The sequence below is a fragment of the Equus caballus genome, chromosome 19 (assembly GCF_041296265.1).
Source record: "Equus caballus isolate H_3958 breed thoroughbred chromosome 19, TB-T2T, whole genome shotgun sequence".
NCBI classification, from domain to species: Eukaryota; Metazoa; Chordata; class Mammalia; order Perissodactyla; family Equidae; genus Equus; species Equus caballus.
In genome coordinates this window covers 46,526,001-46,538,218 of record NC_091702.1, presented here as the reverse complement: position 1 = coordinate 46,538,218, position 12,218 = coordinate 46,526,001, and the positions used below count along the sequence as shown (strand labels likewise).

Here is a 12,218-nt window from a genome sequence, read left to right as displayed (position 1 = left end):
TGGTTAGAAGCACTGGCTGGGAAATAGGACACATGGGAAGGAGTCATTCAGGTGGATGACCCTGATGTACCAAAACTTGTAAGTTTTGGTACCCCCATCCCACTCCAGTCTCCCCTGAACCTTCTGAGCCTGCAGAAGTGGCTGTGGCCCAGTCTTCCATATCATGAACTGGTACCTGTCCCTCACAAGGCCACGTGTGCCCTGTCTTTATCTCCCCTTTTGGCTACCAGGTCTATGATGAGGGCTAAGTGAAAGCATAATCCAGCTGAGGACATGGTAGGCCTTATAAGGAAGGAAAGGCACTAACACACCAAAGAAGCTGCAAGATCTAGCCAATGTACCAGCAGGAGTTGGGGCAGTACATGTATGACTGGATTTTAAGAATGCTGAATCTAAGGAGCCAGAGCATAAGACTGGATAGGGAAGAGTTTATTGACTTGGGAGCACTTTCCAGAGACGCAGGATTTCCTACCTAGGTTCTTACCCAGGACCCCAGGAGGTGATGTGAATTCATTCCTAGGATGGCTCCTTCAAGCACGGAAAAATGATGGGGCCTACACAGTGAAGCTGAAATGCCGGATTTGCCCTGGCAGGCAGTAGAGGAAGGGATTAAAAGTAGATGTGGGCATCCTGGTATGGTTATACTGTGTATGGCTGGAAGGCTTGCCAGGTGATACGTTCATGGGAGGGCCCAGAAGCATGAGCTATGATAAAAGGGGCATCACTATGTGGTTCACTGGGGGCTCTCTCTGTAAGCTGGGACTGATGGCAGCAGAGGCTGTTACAGAATTTGGCTCCCTGATGTTATAGGACCCTGAACAAATTGAGGCCAAGTGTTAACGCTTAACTACCAGAAGCCAAGGTGAGGCCATGATTATTGAAATGACTGGCAAAGTCAGAGTGGCAGCCAGTGGGTCTGATCGCAAATAATTATGGAAATGGTTGTTAGGACATGGCCTCTATCAGGGAAAAGAGATGGGCAGCTCACAAGAATATTATTCAGCTTTCACTTATCAGAAGAAATCAAAGATAGATGACTGAGAGGCTGAGGGCACTCACACAACAAAAAACTCATGATTCCTCATATCCCCAACAGGAACAATACATGGGTCTGGGTACCAAGGGGTGGAAGTAGAGTGGAATCCCTTATTATGACTCTTAATGACTCATGGAGGGAATTTGCATTTCTTGTCTCCACAACTCTGGGGTCTGAGGGGTTTGAGTTCCTGGTCTCCCAAAGTGGCACATCTTTGCCAGAAGATACAAGAGCCCCATTGGATTATAAGGCACTGCTGCTGCCTAAGCATTTTGGGTTCTTTATGTCCAGGGACCAGGCAAGAAGAAGGTCACTGTCTTGGCAGGGGTTATTGATCATCAGGAGAGGGCGAAGCTGCTTTTATACAATGGGAGCAGAGAGGAACATGTATGGAATGAGGTGACCCACTTGGGAGCCTCATCGTACTCCTTCGCCCAATTGTGACTGTAAAAAGTCAAGAACAGTAACCATGGCCAGAGGATGATGCCCAGGGGGTGAGAGTCTGGGTCATGCCACTGGGAAGGCAGTGAAACTAGGAGAGTTGGTAATTAAAATGAGGGCATCTAGGATGGATAGTGAAGGAGGGGAATGATAATATGCATCAATTGTAGCCTTGAGACCAACAGCATCAGCCATAGCTCGTCTTACTTCCTTCCCTCCTTTAAGTTTCCCTTCAGGACAAGAGACCCACCAGATTCCTGGAGAAGTATGTTCAAGTAACACAAGGCACAGGCTGTGGTAGGTATGGAGCTAAGCTGCCTAGACCCCCCTTCAATGAAGAAATTGCTGCCCAGCTTCAAGGAGTGTATATCCTTATCAGGGTGCAGAGAACTGCCTCATCTGAGGTCACGCCTTCCCAGGGCAGCCTACATCTGGTCACTGAATGAGGTTGAGCTATAAGAGCTTAGTCGTGGCAGGCAATACTCACTCCAGAGCTCCCCATTGGGTCCGGTGAGGCTTTGTCAGGTGTGAATTGTAATTCGAACTCTTCTCAATCCTTCTTCCTCTGTATTTCCCTTCATAGGTGTTAATCCTTAATAAACATCTTGCGCTTCAAACCCTCTTAGTGTCTGCCTCCTGAGAACTGAAACTGTGATAATATTAAACTGAAACTGAACTGAAATATTAAATTGAAACTGTGATAACAGTGCATAATATTAGGAAGCACATAAGGGCAGTTTGCTCCAAAATTAACAATAACCTTGGTGACTTGGTGATGTCTGTAACACTTCTCCATTGTAAAGTTCCTGGTTTTCCCTTTGTTTAATAGGTAATTTTGGAGATGTTTTGAGAATATATAAATATCCTATCTTTCATTAAACTTTTGTCTATATTGGCACCCATTAATGATTTTCTAATTCCATTTTTCCTTCTGTATTTATTACTTGGCAATTTTACTGTAAGGAGAAGCTTCCCTTCCTCTTTTATTTATTTATTTAAATTTATATCAGGGACTCATGGATTATTTCTTTAAGTCATTATTTTTATTCCATTCAGTGGGTTATAAGACATTAAAATTATTGTTTAGTTTGGTGCTCATATCGTCCCAGACTGGATCAGCAGGAATTCCTTCAAGCTGGCTCCTATGTCCTTTGGGTATACTTCTGTCATTCTTTGGCACTTTGCTTTCTGACACAAGATGGCCCAGGCCTGACATCAGCCTTTTTGCCAAAGATATTTGGTTCCTTTTAGTGGAAATAGCATTTTACTCTCTTATTTTTAGGTAACTCCCTTATATTTAAGTAACTCCCTTATTTTTGGATAACTCTCTTGTTTTTAGCTCTCTTCCCTGACATGAGAAACCTGGTTTCCATTATCCTCAATGTATTTACTCATTTGCTCAAGCCTAGAAAACACAGAAAATAGTCTCAGAATTGCCAATTAGACTTCAATATTTGTATGCTATATTTTTCCTTTGGAGGTAAAATTTACACACAATGAAATGCAAAAATCTTAAGTATATCATTTAATGAGTTCTGGAAAATGCATATACCTGTGCAACTCAAACCCTATCAAGATACAGAACATTATCACCACCCCAGAAATTTCCCTCATGCCCCTTTCTAGTCAACCCAACCACTAGAAGTGACTATTTTTATGATTTTCTTTTTACAAATGATTAGTTTTACTGGTTTAGAATTTCGTTTAAATGGAAAAATACAGAATGTACTTTTTAGTGTCTACTTTCTTTTACTCCAAATAATGTTTTTTCAAATTATTTTATGATCCAGAAAAGGGTCTAGCTTGGTGAATATTTTGCATGTGCACTTAAAAAGAATGTGTATTCTGCTGTTGTTTGGTGAAGTGTTCTATAAATGTCAGTTGTTTGTTATTTTTTTTCATGTCTTCTACATCCTTATTGATGTTTTGTCTACTTGTTCTATCATTTACTGAGAGAAAAGTGTTGAAATCTCCAACTATAATTGTGGACTTGTCTATTTCTCCCCTCAGTTCTTGCTTTATGTAATTTGAAACTCTGTTATTAAATGCATACCTATTTAAAATATTATGCCTTTTTGATGAAATAACTCCTTTATCATTATAAAACATCTCTCTTTAAACTTGACAATGTTTCTTGTTCTCAAGCTCACTCTGTCTGATATTAATATAATTACTTCACCTTTCTTTTGATTAGCAATTGAGTTTTTCTTTTTCCATTCTTTTACTTTCAACTGATCTGTGTCTTTATATTTAAAGTGAGTTTCTTGTAGATGGCATATAATTGGGTCTTGTCCTTTTCTTTTAATCCACTAGGACAATCTTTGCCTTTTAATTGCAATGTTTAGACTATTTACATTTAATGTGATTATCAATATGATTGGGTTTAAATCTATCATATTGGTTATTTTGTTTTTGTTTGCTTATCTGTTCTTTGTTCCATTTTTCTTGCCTTCTTTTGGATTGAGTATTTTATAGTATTCTAATTATAATTCCTCTATTGGCTTATTAGCTTTTGGGTACCTTTTATTTTCTTTTAGTCATTCCTCTTACAATATGTATTTTTAACTTATCATAGTATACTTTCAAATTATACCACTTCATGTATGGTATAAGAACTTTACAATATATATATCCAGTTACCCTTCCTTTATGTTGTTAATGTATATTTTGCCTCTTCTTTTGTTATAAACCTCACAAAACATTTTTACTATTTTTTGTTTAAATGGTTAATTATAATTTCAAGAAATTTTTCAAAAGAGGAAGAAATCTTTGTATTAACTTATATATGCACCATTTCTGGCACTTTTTGCTCCTTTTATGCGAATTCAAATTTCTGTCTGGAATCATTTGTGTTTAATCTGAAGAACTTTCTTTAGCATATATTATAATTCAGGTATGCTGGGAACAAATTGTCTCATCTTTCATTTGCCTGAAAATGGATCTATTTCACTTTCAGTATTTGAAAGAATTTTTGCTGGATATAAAATTCTAGGTTGACAGCTTTTTCTTGAGGACTTTAAAGATTTTATTCCATTATCTCCAGGCTTGCATTCTTTCTGATGTGAAGTCAGTAGTACTTCCTGTCTTTGTTCCCTATATACAATGTGGCTTTTTCTCTGGTTGTTTCTAATATTTTCTTTCAGTTATTGGTTTTCAGCAGTTTGAATGTAATGTGCCTTGGTGTGGCTTTCTTTGTGTTTATCCTGTTTGGGATTTGCTTGCTTTCTTGGATCTGTGGGTTTATATTTCTCATTAAATTTAGAAAAATTTTGGCCATGATTTCTTTGAATATTTTTTAACTCCTCTCCTCTCTTTGCCTCTGATTACACGTTTTAGGCAACTTGGTATTGTCCCACAGGTCAGCAAGCTTCTGTTCATTTTCTTTTCAACTTTTCTTCTCTCTGTGTTTTGGTGTAGATAATTCTTTTGCACTGTTTCCTTGTCCCTGGATGTTTTATTCTGCAGTGTCTAAACTGCTTTTAAGCCCATCCAATAAAATTTTTACTTCAGATATTGTATTTTTCTGTTCTGTTAGTTCTATTTGGTTCTTTTTATAGTTCCCATGTCTCTAGTATATTTATGTTTTCCTTTAAATTCTTGGTCATACTTATAATAGATACTTTAAAATCCTTATCTGCTAATTTCATCATCTTTGTCATTTCTGAGTCTGTTTCTGTTGACTAATTTTTCTCCTTTTTATGGTTTACCTTTTCCTACTTCTTCAGTATACAGTAATTTTTATTGGATACTGGACATTGTGGGTGCTAGATGTTTTAGTGCCCAGATTTTATTGTCTTTCTTTAAAAACTGTTAAGTTTCACTCAAGCAGGCAGTTAATTTGCTTGCAGATAAGCTTTTTCAGCTTTGGTTGGTTGGGTCTAGAATAGCCTTCCCTCTTGGCTAGTTTGGCTTTATTTCTAAACTGTGGCCTTTCTGAGGTCTGTCTAACAAGTATCCTAGGTGTTGAACAAAGTTTATTTATTCCAAGTGGTCAGAACTTGGATGTTTCCAAATTCTATTCAAGCTCTAGTAGTTGTTCAGCTTACAGGTGCCCAGTAATTTTCTTTCCCCAGTAGTTGTTCTTTAGTCAGCCTCATAGAGTCTGTCCTTAAACCTATACCAAAGATTCAAGGAGACTCTTATGCATATTTGGAGAACTCTTTCCCTGGTACTCTGCCTTGCAAATTTTAGTTGCCCAATCTCTCCTAATTCCAATTTCTCTGTCCTCAGTTAGCAAGAGTACTATATTCTCCTTGGCTTTCTTCCATCCTGTGGTTAGGTAAGTACCTCCAGAAAGAAATCTGGGGAACTCTTTGGGCTAGTCTTGTGTATTATCCTTCTTTCCAGGATCATAGTTTTACTATTGTGCCTATTGTCCAATGTCTGAAAATACTTGTTTCATAGATTTGGTCCAGTTTTCTACTGTTTGTGGTGGGAGGGTTAGTCTGGTACCAGTTACTTATTCATGGCTGGATCACCTTTAACATTTGTAAAATGTAACCTTTCTATTGTTTAATAAAATACATACTGAAAAATTGCATAAACCTTAAATGTACAGCTTGATGAATTTTTATTAATTTAACACATTGGTGTAACCAACATTCACATCAAGAAGAAGAACTTTCTTAGAACTCCAGAAGCCCCCTACAGCCCTTTTCCAAACATTAGTACCTAAGGGGAACCAATATCCTTGTGTCTTCTACTGTAATTATTTTTGTCTGTTTTTGAACATTATATAAATGGAATCATGTAGTATACAATTGTTGTGTCTGGCTTCTTTTACTCAATTTTATGATTGTGAGATTCATCCATGTTTTGTGTGTAGTTGTAGATTGTTCATTCTGTTTCCTCTATATTATTCCACTATATTAATATTCTAAAATTTATTCATCCTATGAACATTCTTGTATATGTTTTTTGGTGAACATATGAATACATTTCTGTTGTGTAAATACCTAGGAATGGAATCACTGGGTTCACCCACTCCAACAACCGTCAGACTTACATAGTTAGTCCTGACCTTTCTTTTGAACTCCAGACTTACATATCCAAATCTGTTTGACATCTCCATTTATAAGTATCTCAAATTTAACATATCCAAAACCCTGTGCTCCTCCTTCTATGTTCCCTGAATCAGTAAATGGCTTCTTAGTCCATCTAATCACTTAAGGAGTCATTCTTAATGCTCCTCTTTTCTTTACCCTTCCTGGAAAATCAAGCTATTATTCAGTCCCTTGAATTCCACCTCCAATTTATATGTCTCAAAATTATCCAAATTTTTCTGTCTCTAGTGCCATTATCCAAGTTCAAGCCACCATCATCTCTGGCCTTGACTAATGCAACTGCCTCCAAACTGGCCTTCTGGCAACCCCTCCTGCCCTCTTCCAAACTACTCCCCACAAACAGCCTGAGTGAGCTTTTAAATATGTAAATCAGATCCTACTTAACACTCTATTAGCTTCCCATTGACCTTAGGATACATTCTGAAATATAGTCTAAAATCTACAGTGTGGCCAATAATAGTCTGCATGGTCTGGCCTCTGCCTCAGCACAGCGCAAGCTTGCTGTCTGAACTCCAACCACGCTGACTTTCTTTCAATTCCTAGAACACACCAAATTTTTTCATGACCCAACAACCTCACACATAATGTTCCCTTGGCCTGGAACATTCTTTAAGACTCTTTCATATGCCTGGAGCTTAAAAGGCACTTCTTCAAAGAGTTCTTCCTTGATAGTCCAAAATTAATCCATCATCACACCCACTAATTTTCCTTCATAGTACTGATCACAATTTATAATTATGTAATGATTTATGCTTTAATGTCTCTTGCTACTCTTACACCTTAGAATTGCATCCAGTGTTATGTTCACCCCTGTAACCCAATGCCTAAACCCGGTGCTTGGCACATGGTAGACAGTCAGTAAGTGCTCGTTTAATAATGCATGACTCTAATGCATGACTAATGCAAAGGCTGGTAAGGGCTGCAGGGCCAGCCTCTGGCACTTCTCTGCCAAGGTTAGGCGCCTCCCGGTGTGTGGTGGTAGATGGGGCAGGTCCTTTTCTTGCTCTACTCAGAGGGGGCTTTTGCCTCCTGCTCCTTGGATAAGCGGGTGCTGTAGGGCTGCATGTGAGAGACAAACTGCCTTCAGACACAGGTGACAGGCAGCAGAGTTTAGCTTTCTTTCTGAGGGACAGCATAGAGTCTGTCGCCAGGGTATTTTGCAATCTCTTGGCGCAGGTGTTATTGACAGGGCCCATGTCTCCTGGAGGGGGCGGGTCAGTGTGTCCTTCCCACGGAACCTAATTGGCCTGGGCCAGCCGAGAGACGGGGGCGGGGCCTGATTCCGCCGGGCGCCAGCCACGTTGGACGCGAGCTGCCCCGCGGAAAGGCCACTCCCCCCGCCCACAATGCACCGCGGGCCGCGTCACTCGGAGCGGCGGGTCCCGGCTCGGCAGGTACGGTCCGGCTCCTCCCAGTCCTAGCTGCTCCCTCTCGGGGTCGCTCGAACCCTGGCCGGCTGCTCTGCTCGCTCTCCTCGCCTCCTGCCACGCTCGGCCCTCGCCCTAGGGACTACAGACCCACCCCGAGCAGGAGCCAAGCCCGTGCCGTGGGGGCGGGAGCAGGGTGTCGTTGGAGCCGCGGAGCCCTGGAGGGCAGGGTTGCGGGGACCTCGTCTCCCCCGACCTGAGGGGCTGTGGGGCCGCGCGGGCGGCCGTTGCCCCTCGGCTGACCTGCCCTGGGTATGGGGCAGCCCGGGCAGGGGGCCTGAGGGGGAGGGACAGTCGCTCTAGGCTGCCAGCTGGGGGGGTGGGGGCGGGAATTCCCTGGCCCCTAGGTGTCAGGAACGCGGCGACCACCGAGGCCACTTAGGCGGCCCAGAGAGTGGCGTTTCCTGTTTCTTTTAGGCAGGGTGGGATTTGAACCAGTGGCTTAGTTTGCGTTTTTTGGGGATGGAATGAGCACAGAGCCGAGATTTGCCCGCGTTGGCTCACCGAACCTCTTGAGGCCCTGTTAATGGCGCTTTGGGAACGATGTGGCATAAAGGAGACTTGAGCACCTGGCGTGGAAGGTGGAAGAAGGCTCCGAAATAGGAGGCCCACCCCCAGCCAGCTTGAATCTCTCTGCCAGTGGGAACAGCTTTGGACTTTTCTCCTGCTCCTTAGTTTCCTGGATCCTGACCTAGGGCAGTTGGGAAGCTTCAGAACTAGCCCCTCTTATGCCTTTTCAGCTGAGGCAGTGCCCGGCGCTATAGTGTCAGCCACTTGAGGGAGGTGTTGGAATCCGATCTAGCAGGTGGAACAGCCACTTGTAAAAACTCTGAATCCCATTCCCCGGTACTGGCATTTGATTAGTGCTGAGATTGTAAGGAATCAGGCAGTACCTTAAACAGTACCTACAACTTCTGGCATATGAAAGCTTTTAGTTCAGTACTTGAATCTAACATCTGTGACCATGCCCTACGTTGATGGGACATCTGGGCATTTACTGTGTTGAGAACCATGATATCAGTTTAGTGCTTTTTTTTTGGTGTAGGACTTTTAGAAATCTAAGTATATTTTATATTGGGGTGTGAAAGTAGCCCAGGTGTTATGAAAGGGGTGCGTGTGACCTTCTCCATGTAGTGAATAAGAAGCTTGGATGTGTCGAGAGGCAGTGTGCTCATAGGGTAAATTAGGCCTGAGTTTAAATCTGTCACTTGCTAGCTTAGGGATTGAATCAATTGCTTAAACTTTCTCAGCTTGAATTTCTTCAAGGGTAAAGTGGAACTGATAATACCCACCTCACAGGTTATTGGAAGGTTTAAATGGGATAATGTGTAGAAAGTGCCTGGCAAATAGAGGGCGATCAATAAATAATAGCAAACACTTAATATTGCACTTTTAACCTGCAAGGCAGTGTTTCAGGTTCTTTCCACGTCCCTGTGAGAAAGATACTATTAGTGTCTTTCTAACCCTGTGAGATAGATACTGTTGGTAGCCACACTTTACATGTGAGGAAATTGAGTACAGAAAGGCAAAGCTTGCCCAACTGACAAAATTAGTGCCTCATGGAGCCAGTTTTTGAACTCTGGCTCCAGAGTCCATCCCATTAACTACTACACTGTACTGTCTTTAAAAAAAAATGTAAGCTGGTCTTTTATCATTATTTCAGAATGAGGAGCTAGATAGTTTCTGTATCACTGGGTTCTTGCCCCTTGTTGCTTTTAGGAGACTGATGTAGCACAGTGATGTAGAGAGACAAGAGAGTTAGGTTTAAGCACCAGTTCTGCTTTATATTAGCAGGGTGACTTTGAGAAAGGGAGCCTCAGTCTCCTCATCTGTAAAATGGAGGTTATGGCTACCTCACTGTTTGTAAACTATGAGGTGCTGCACGCATTTGTGCATGTGTTGGGGGCCCTGTTCCTAGACGTGGGTATAATCTACTCTGGAGCCAGGGGTCTTACACATACCGTGTGGTACAAGCACCTATAATGGGAGTACCAAAGGCTGCTGGTGAGGTGGGGGCACAGGCAAAGCTACAGAATAAACTCTGGTTGCCCTTGGTGCCCTTTCCCCTTCTCCTCTTCAAGCTCTGTCTCCCAAGTGCCTTCTTGCTAACCTGTGCTGTGTAAAGTCCTTCCCTTTCGTTCACTCTTGCATCACAGTTAGTGTAGCTTTCTCCCCAAATACTCGCCCCCATTCCCACAGATCTCAGCTGGCAATTTAAATAAAGTCATATGTACCAAGCTAGTGTTTCCCAAACTTCAGTACCATCAGATATGTGAGACAGTTTGAGTGATAAGCAGATGAACCTTTAAAAAAATACTTCTCCAAAATTTTTCACAAATATGCATTTGAATGAAACAAAAAAAGTCTTCTATTTATTTTAATTTAAATTATGAGAACAACTTAACATCTCAAAACTGATTTCACAGATACTATTGCTAAGGATAGGGCAAAAAATAAGTCAATTGAAAGACCTAAATTAGGTAAATAATAGTACAGGTGGGATGCAGTTCTGCTAAGACTTCTGAACATGTTGCTTGGATGACTAAAGTTTGGGAAATAATGAACTGAAATAAAATATCGGTGATTAACCCAATATGAAGTTTTTCTTTTTTAACTTTTTGTTGAGATTATGATAGTTTACAACCTTGTGAAATTTCAGATGTACATTATTGTTTGTCAGTCGTGTTGTAGGTGTACCACTTCACACCCTTTGTGCCCACCCTCCACTCCCCCTTTCCTCTGGTAACCACTAATTTGTTCTCTTTGTCTACATGTTTAACTTCCACATGTGAGTGGAGTCATACAGAGATTGTCTTTCTCTATCTGGCTTATTTCACTTAACATAACACCCTCAAGATCCATCCATGTTGTTGTGAATGGGATGATTTTATCCTTTTCTAAGGCTGAGTAGTATTCCATTGTATATATATACTATATCTTCTTTATCCAATCATCAGTTGATGGGCACTTAGGTTGCTTCCACTCTTGGCTATTGTAAATAATGCTGCAGTGAACATAGGGGTGCATGGGACTTTTGCAGTTGCTGGCTTCAAGCTCTCTGGATAGATACCCAGTAGTGGGATGGCTGGGTCATATGGTATTTCTATTTTTAATTTTTTGAGGAATCTCCATATTGTTTTCCATAGTGGCTGCACGAGTTTGCATTCCCACCAGCAGTGTATGAGGGTTCCTTTTTCTCCACAACCTCTCCAACATTCGTCACTTTTTGTTTTGGTTATTTTTGCCGTTCTAACGGGTGTGAAGTAATATCTTAGTGTAGTTTTGATTTGCATTTCCCTGATGATCAGTGATGATGAGCATCTTTTCATGTGCCTATTGGCCATCCATATATCTTCTTTGGAGAAAGGTCTGTTCATATCTCCTGCCCATTTTTTGATCAGGTTGTTTGATTTTTTGTTGTTGAGTTGTGTAAGTTCTTTGTATAGTATGGAGATTAACCGTTTGTCAGATATATGATTTGCAAATATTTTTTCCCACTTGGTGGGTTGTATTTTTGTTTCAATCTTGTTTTCCTTTGCCTTGAAGAAGCTCTTTAGTCTATGAAGTTCCAGTTGTTTATTCTTTCTATTGTTTCCCTTGTCTGAGAAGACATGTTGTCGGAAAAGATCCTTTTAATACTGATGTCAAAGAGTGTACTGCATATGTTTTCTTCCAGAAGCCTTATGGTTTCAGGTCTTACCTTTAGGTCTTTGATCTATTTTGAGTTTATTTTTGTGAATGGTGAAAAAGAATGGTCAATTTTCATTCTTTTACATGTGGCTGTCCAGTTTTCCCAGCACCATTTGTTGAAGAGACTTTCTTTTCTCCATTGTATGCCCTCAGCTCCTTTGTCGAATATTGGCTGTCCATAGATGTGTGGTTTTATTTCTGGGCTTTCAATTCTGTTCTATTAATCTGTGTGCCTGTTTTTGTACCAGTACCATGCTGTTTTGATTACTGTAGCTTTGTAGTATGCTTTGAAATGAGGGATTGTGATGCCTCCAGCTTTGTTCTTTTTTCTCAGGATTGCTTTAGCAATTTGGGGTCTTTTGTTGCCCCATATGAATTTTAGGATTCTTTGTTCTGTTTCTGTAAAGAATGTCATTGGGATTCTGATTGGGATTGCGTTGAATCTATAGATTGCTTTAGGTAGAATGGACATTTTAGCGATGTTTATTCTTCCAACCCGTGTGCATGGAATGTCTTTCCATGTCTTTATGTCGTCATCAGTTTCTTTCACGAAAGTCTTGT

At 40.9% G+C, this 12,218-nt stretch overlaps 1 protein-coding gene across 2 annotated transcripts in view; it reads left to right on the top strand.

Annotated features, from left to right (window-relative positions):
* The first annotated feature begins 7,915 nt into the window (after positions 1 to 7,915).
* The window catches only part of SEC22A (SEC22 homolog A, vesicle trafficking protein), a 61,238-nt gene continuing 56,935 nt past the window's right edge, over positions 7,916 to 12,218 (top strand). Inside the window, 1 exon segment of one of the 2 annotated variants that reach the window (NM_001309225.1) lies at positions 7,916 to 7,934. The gene's annotated coding sequence lies outside the window, so the exon portion shown is untranslated. 2 annotated transcript variants of the gene reach the window in all.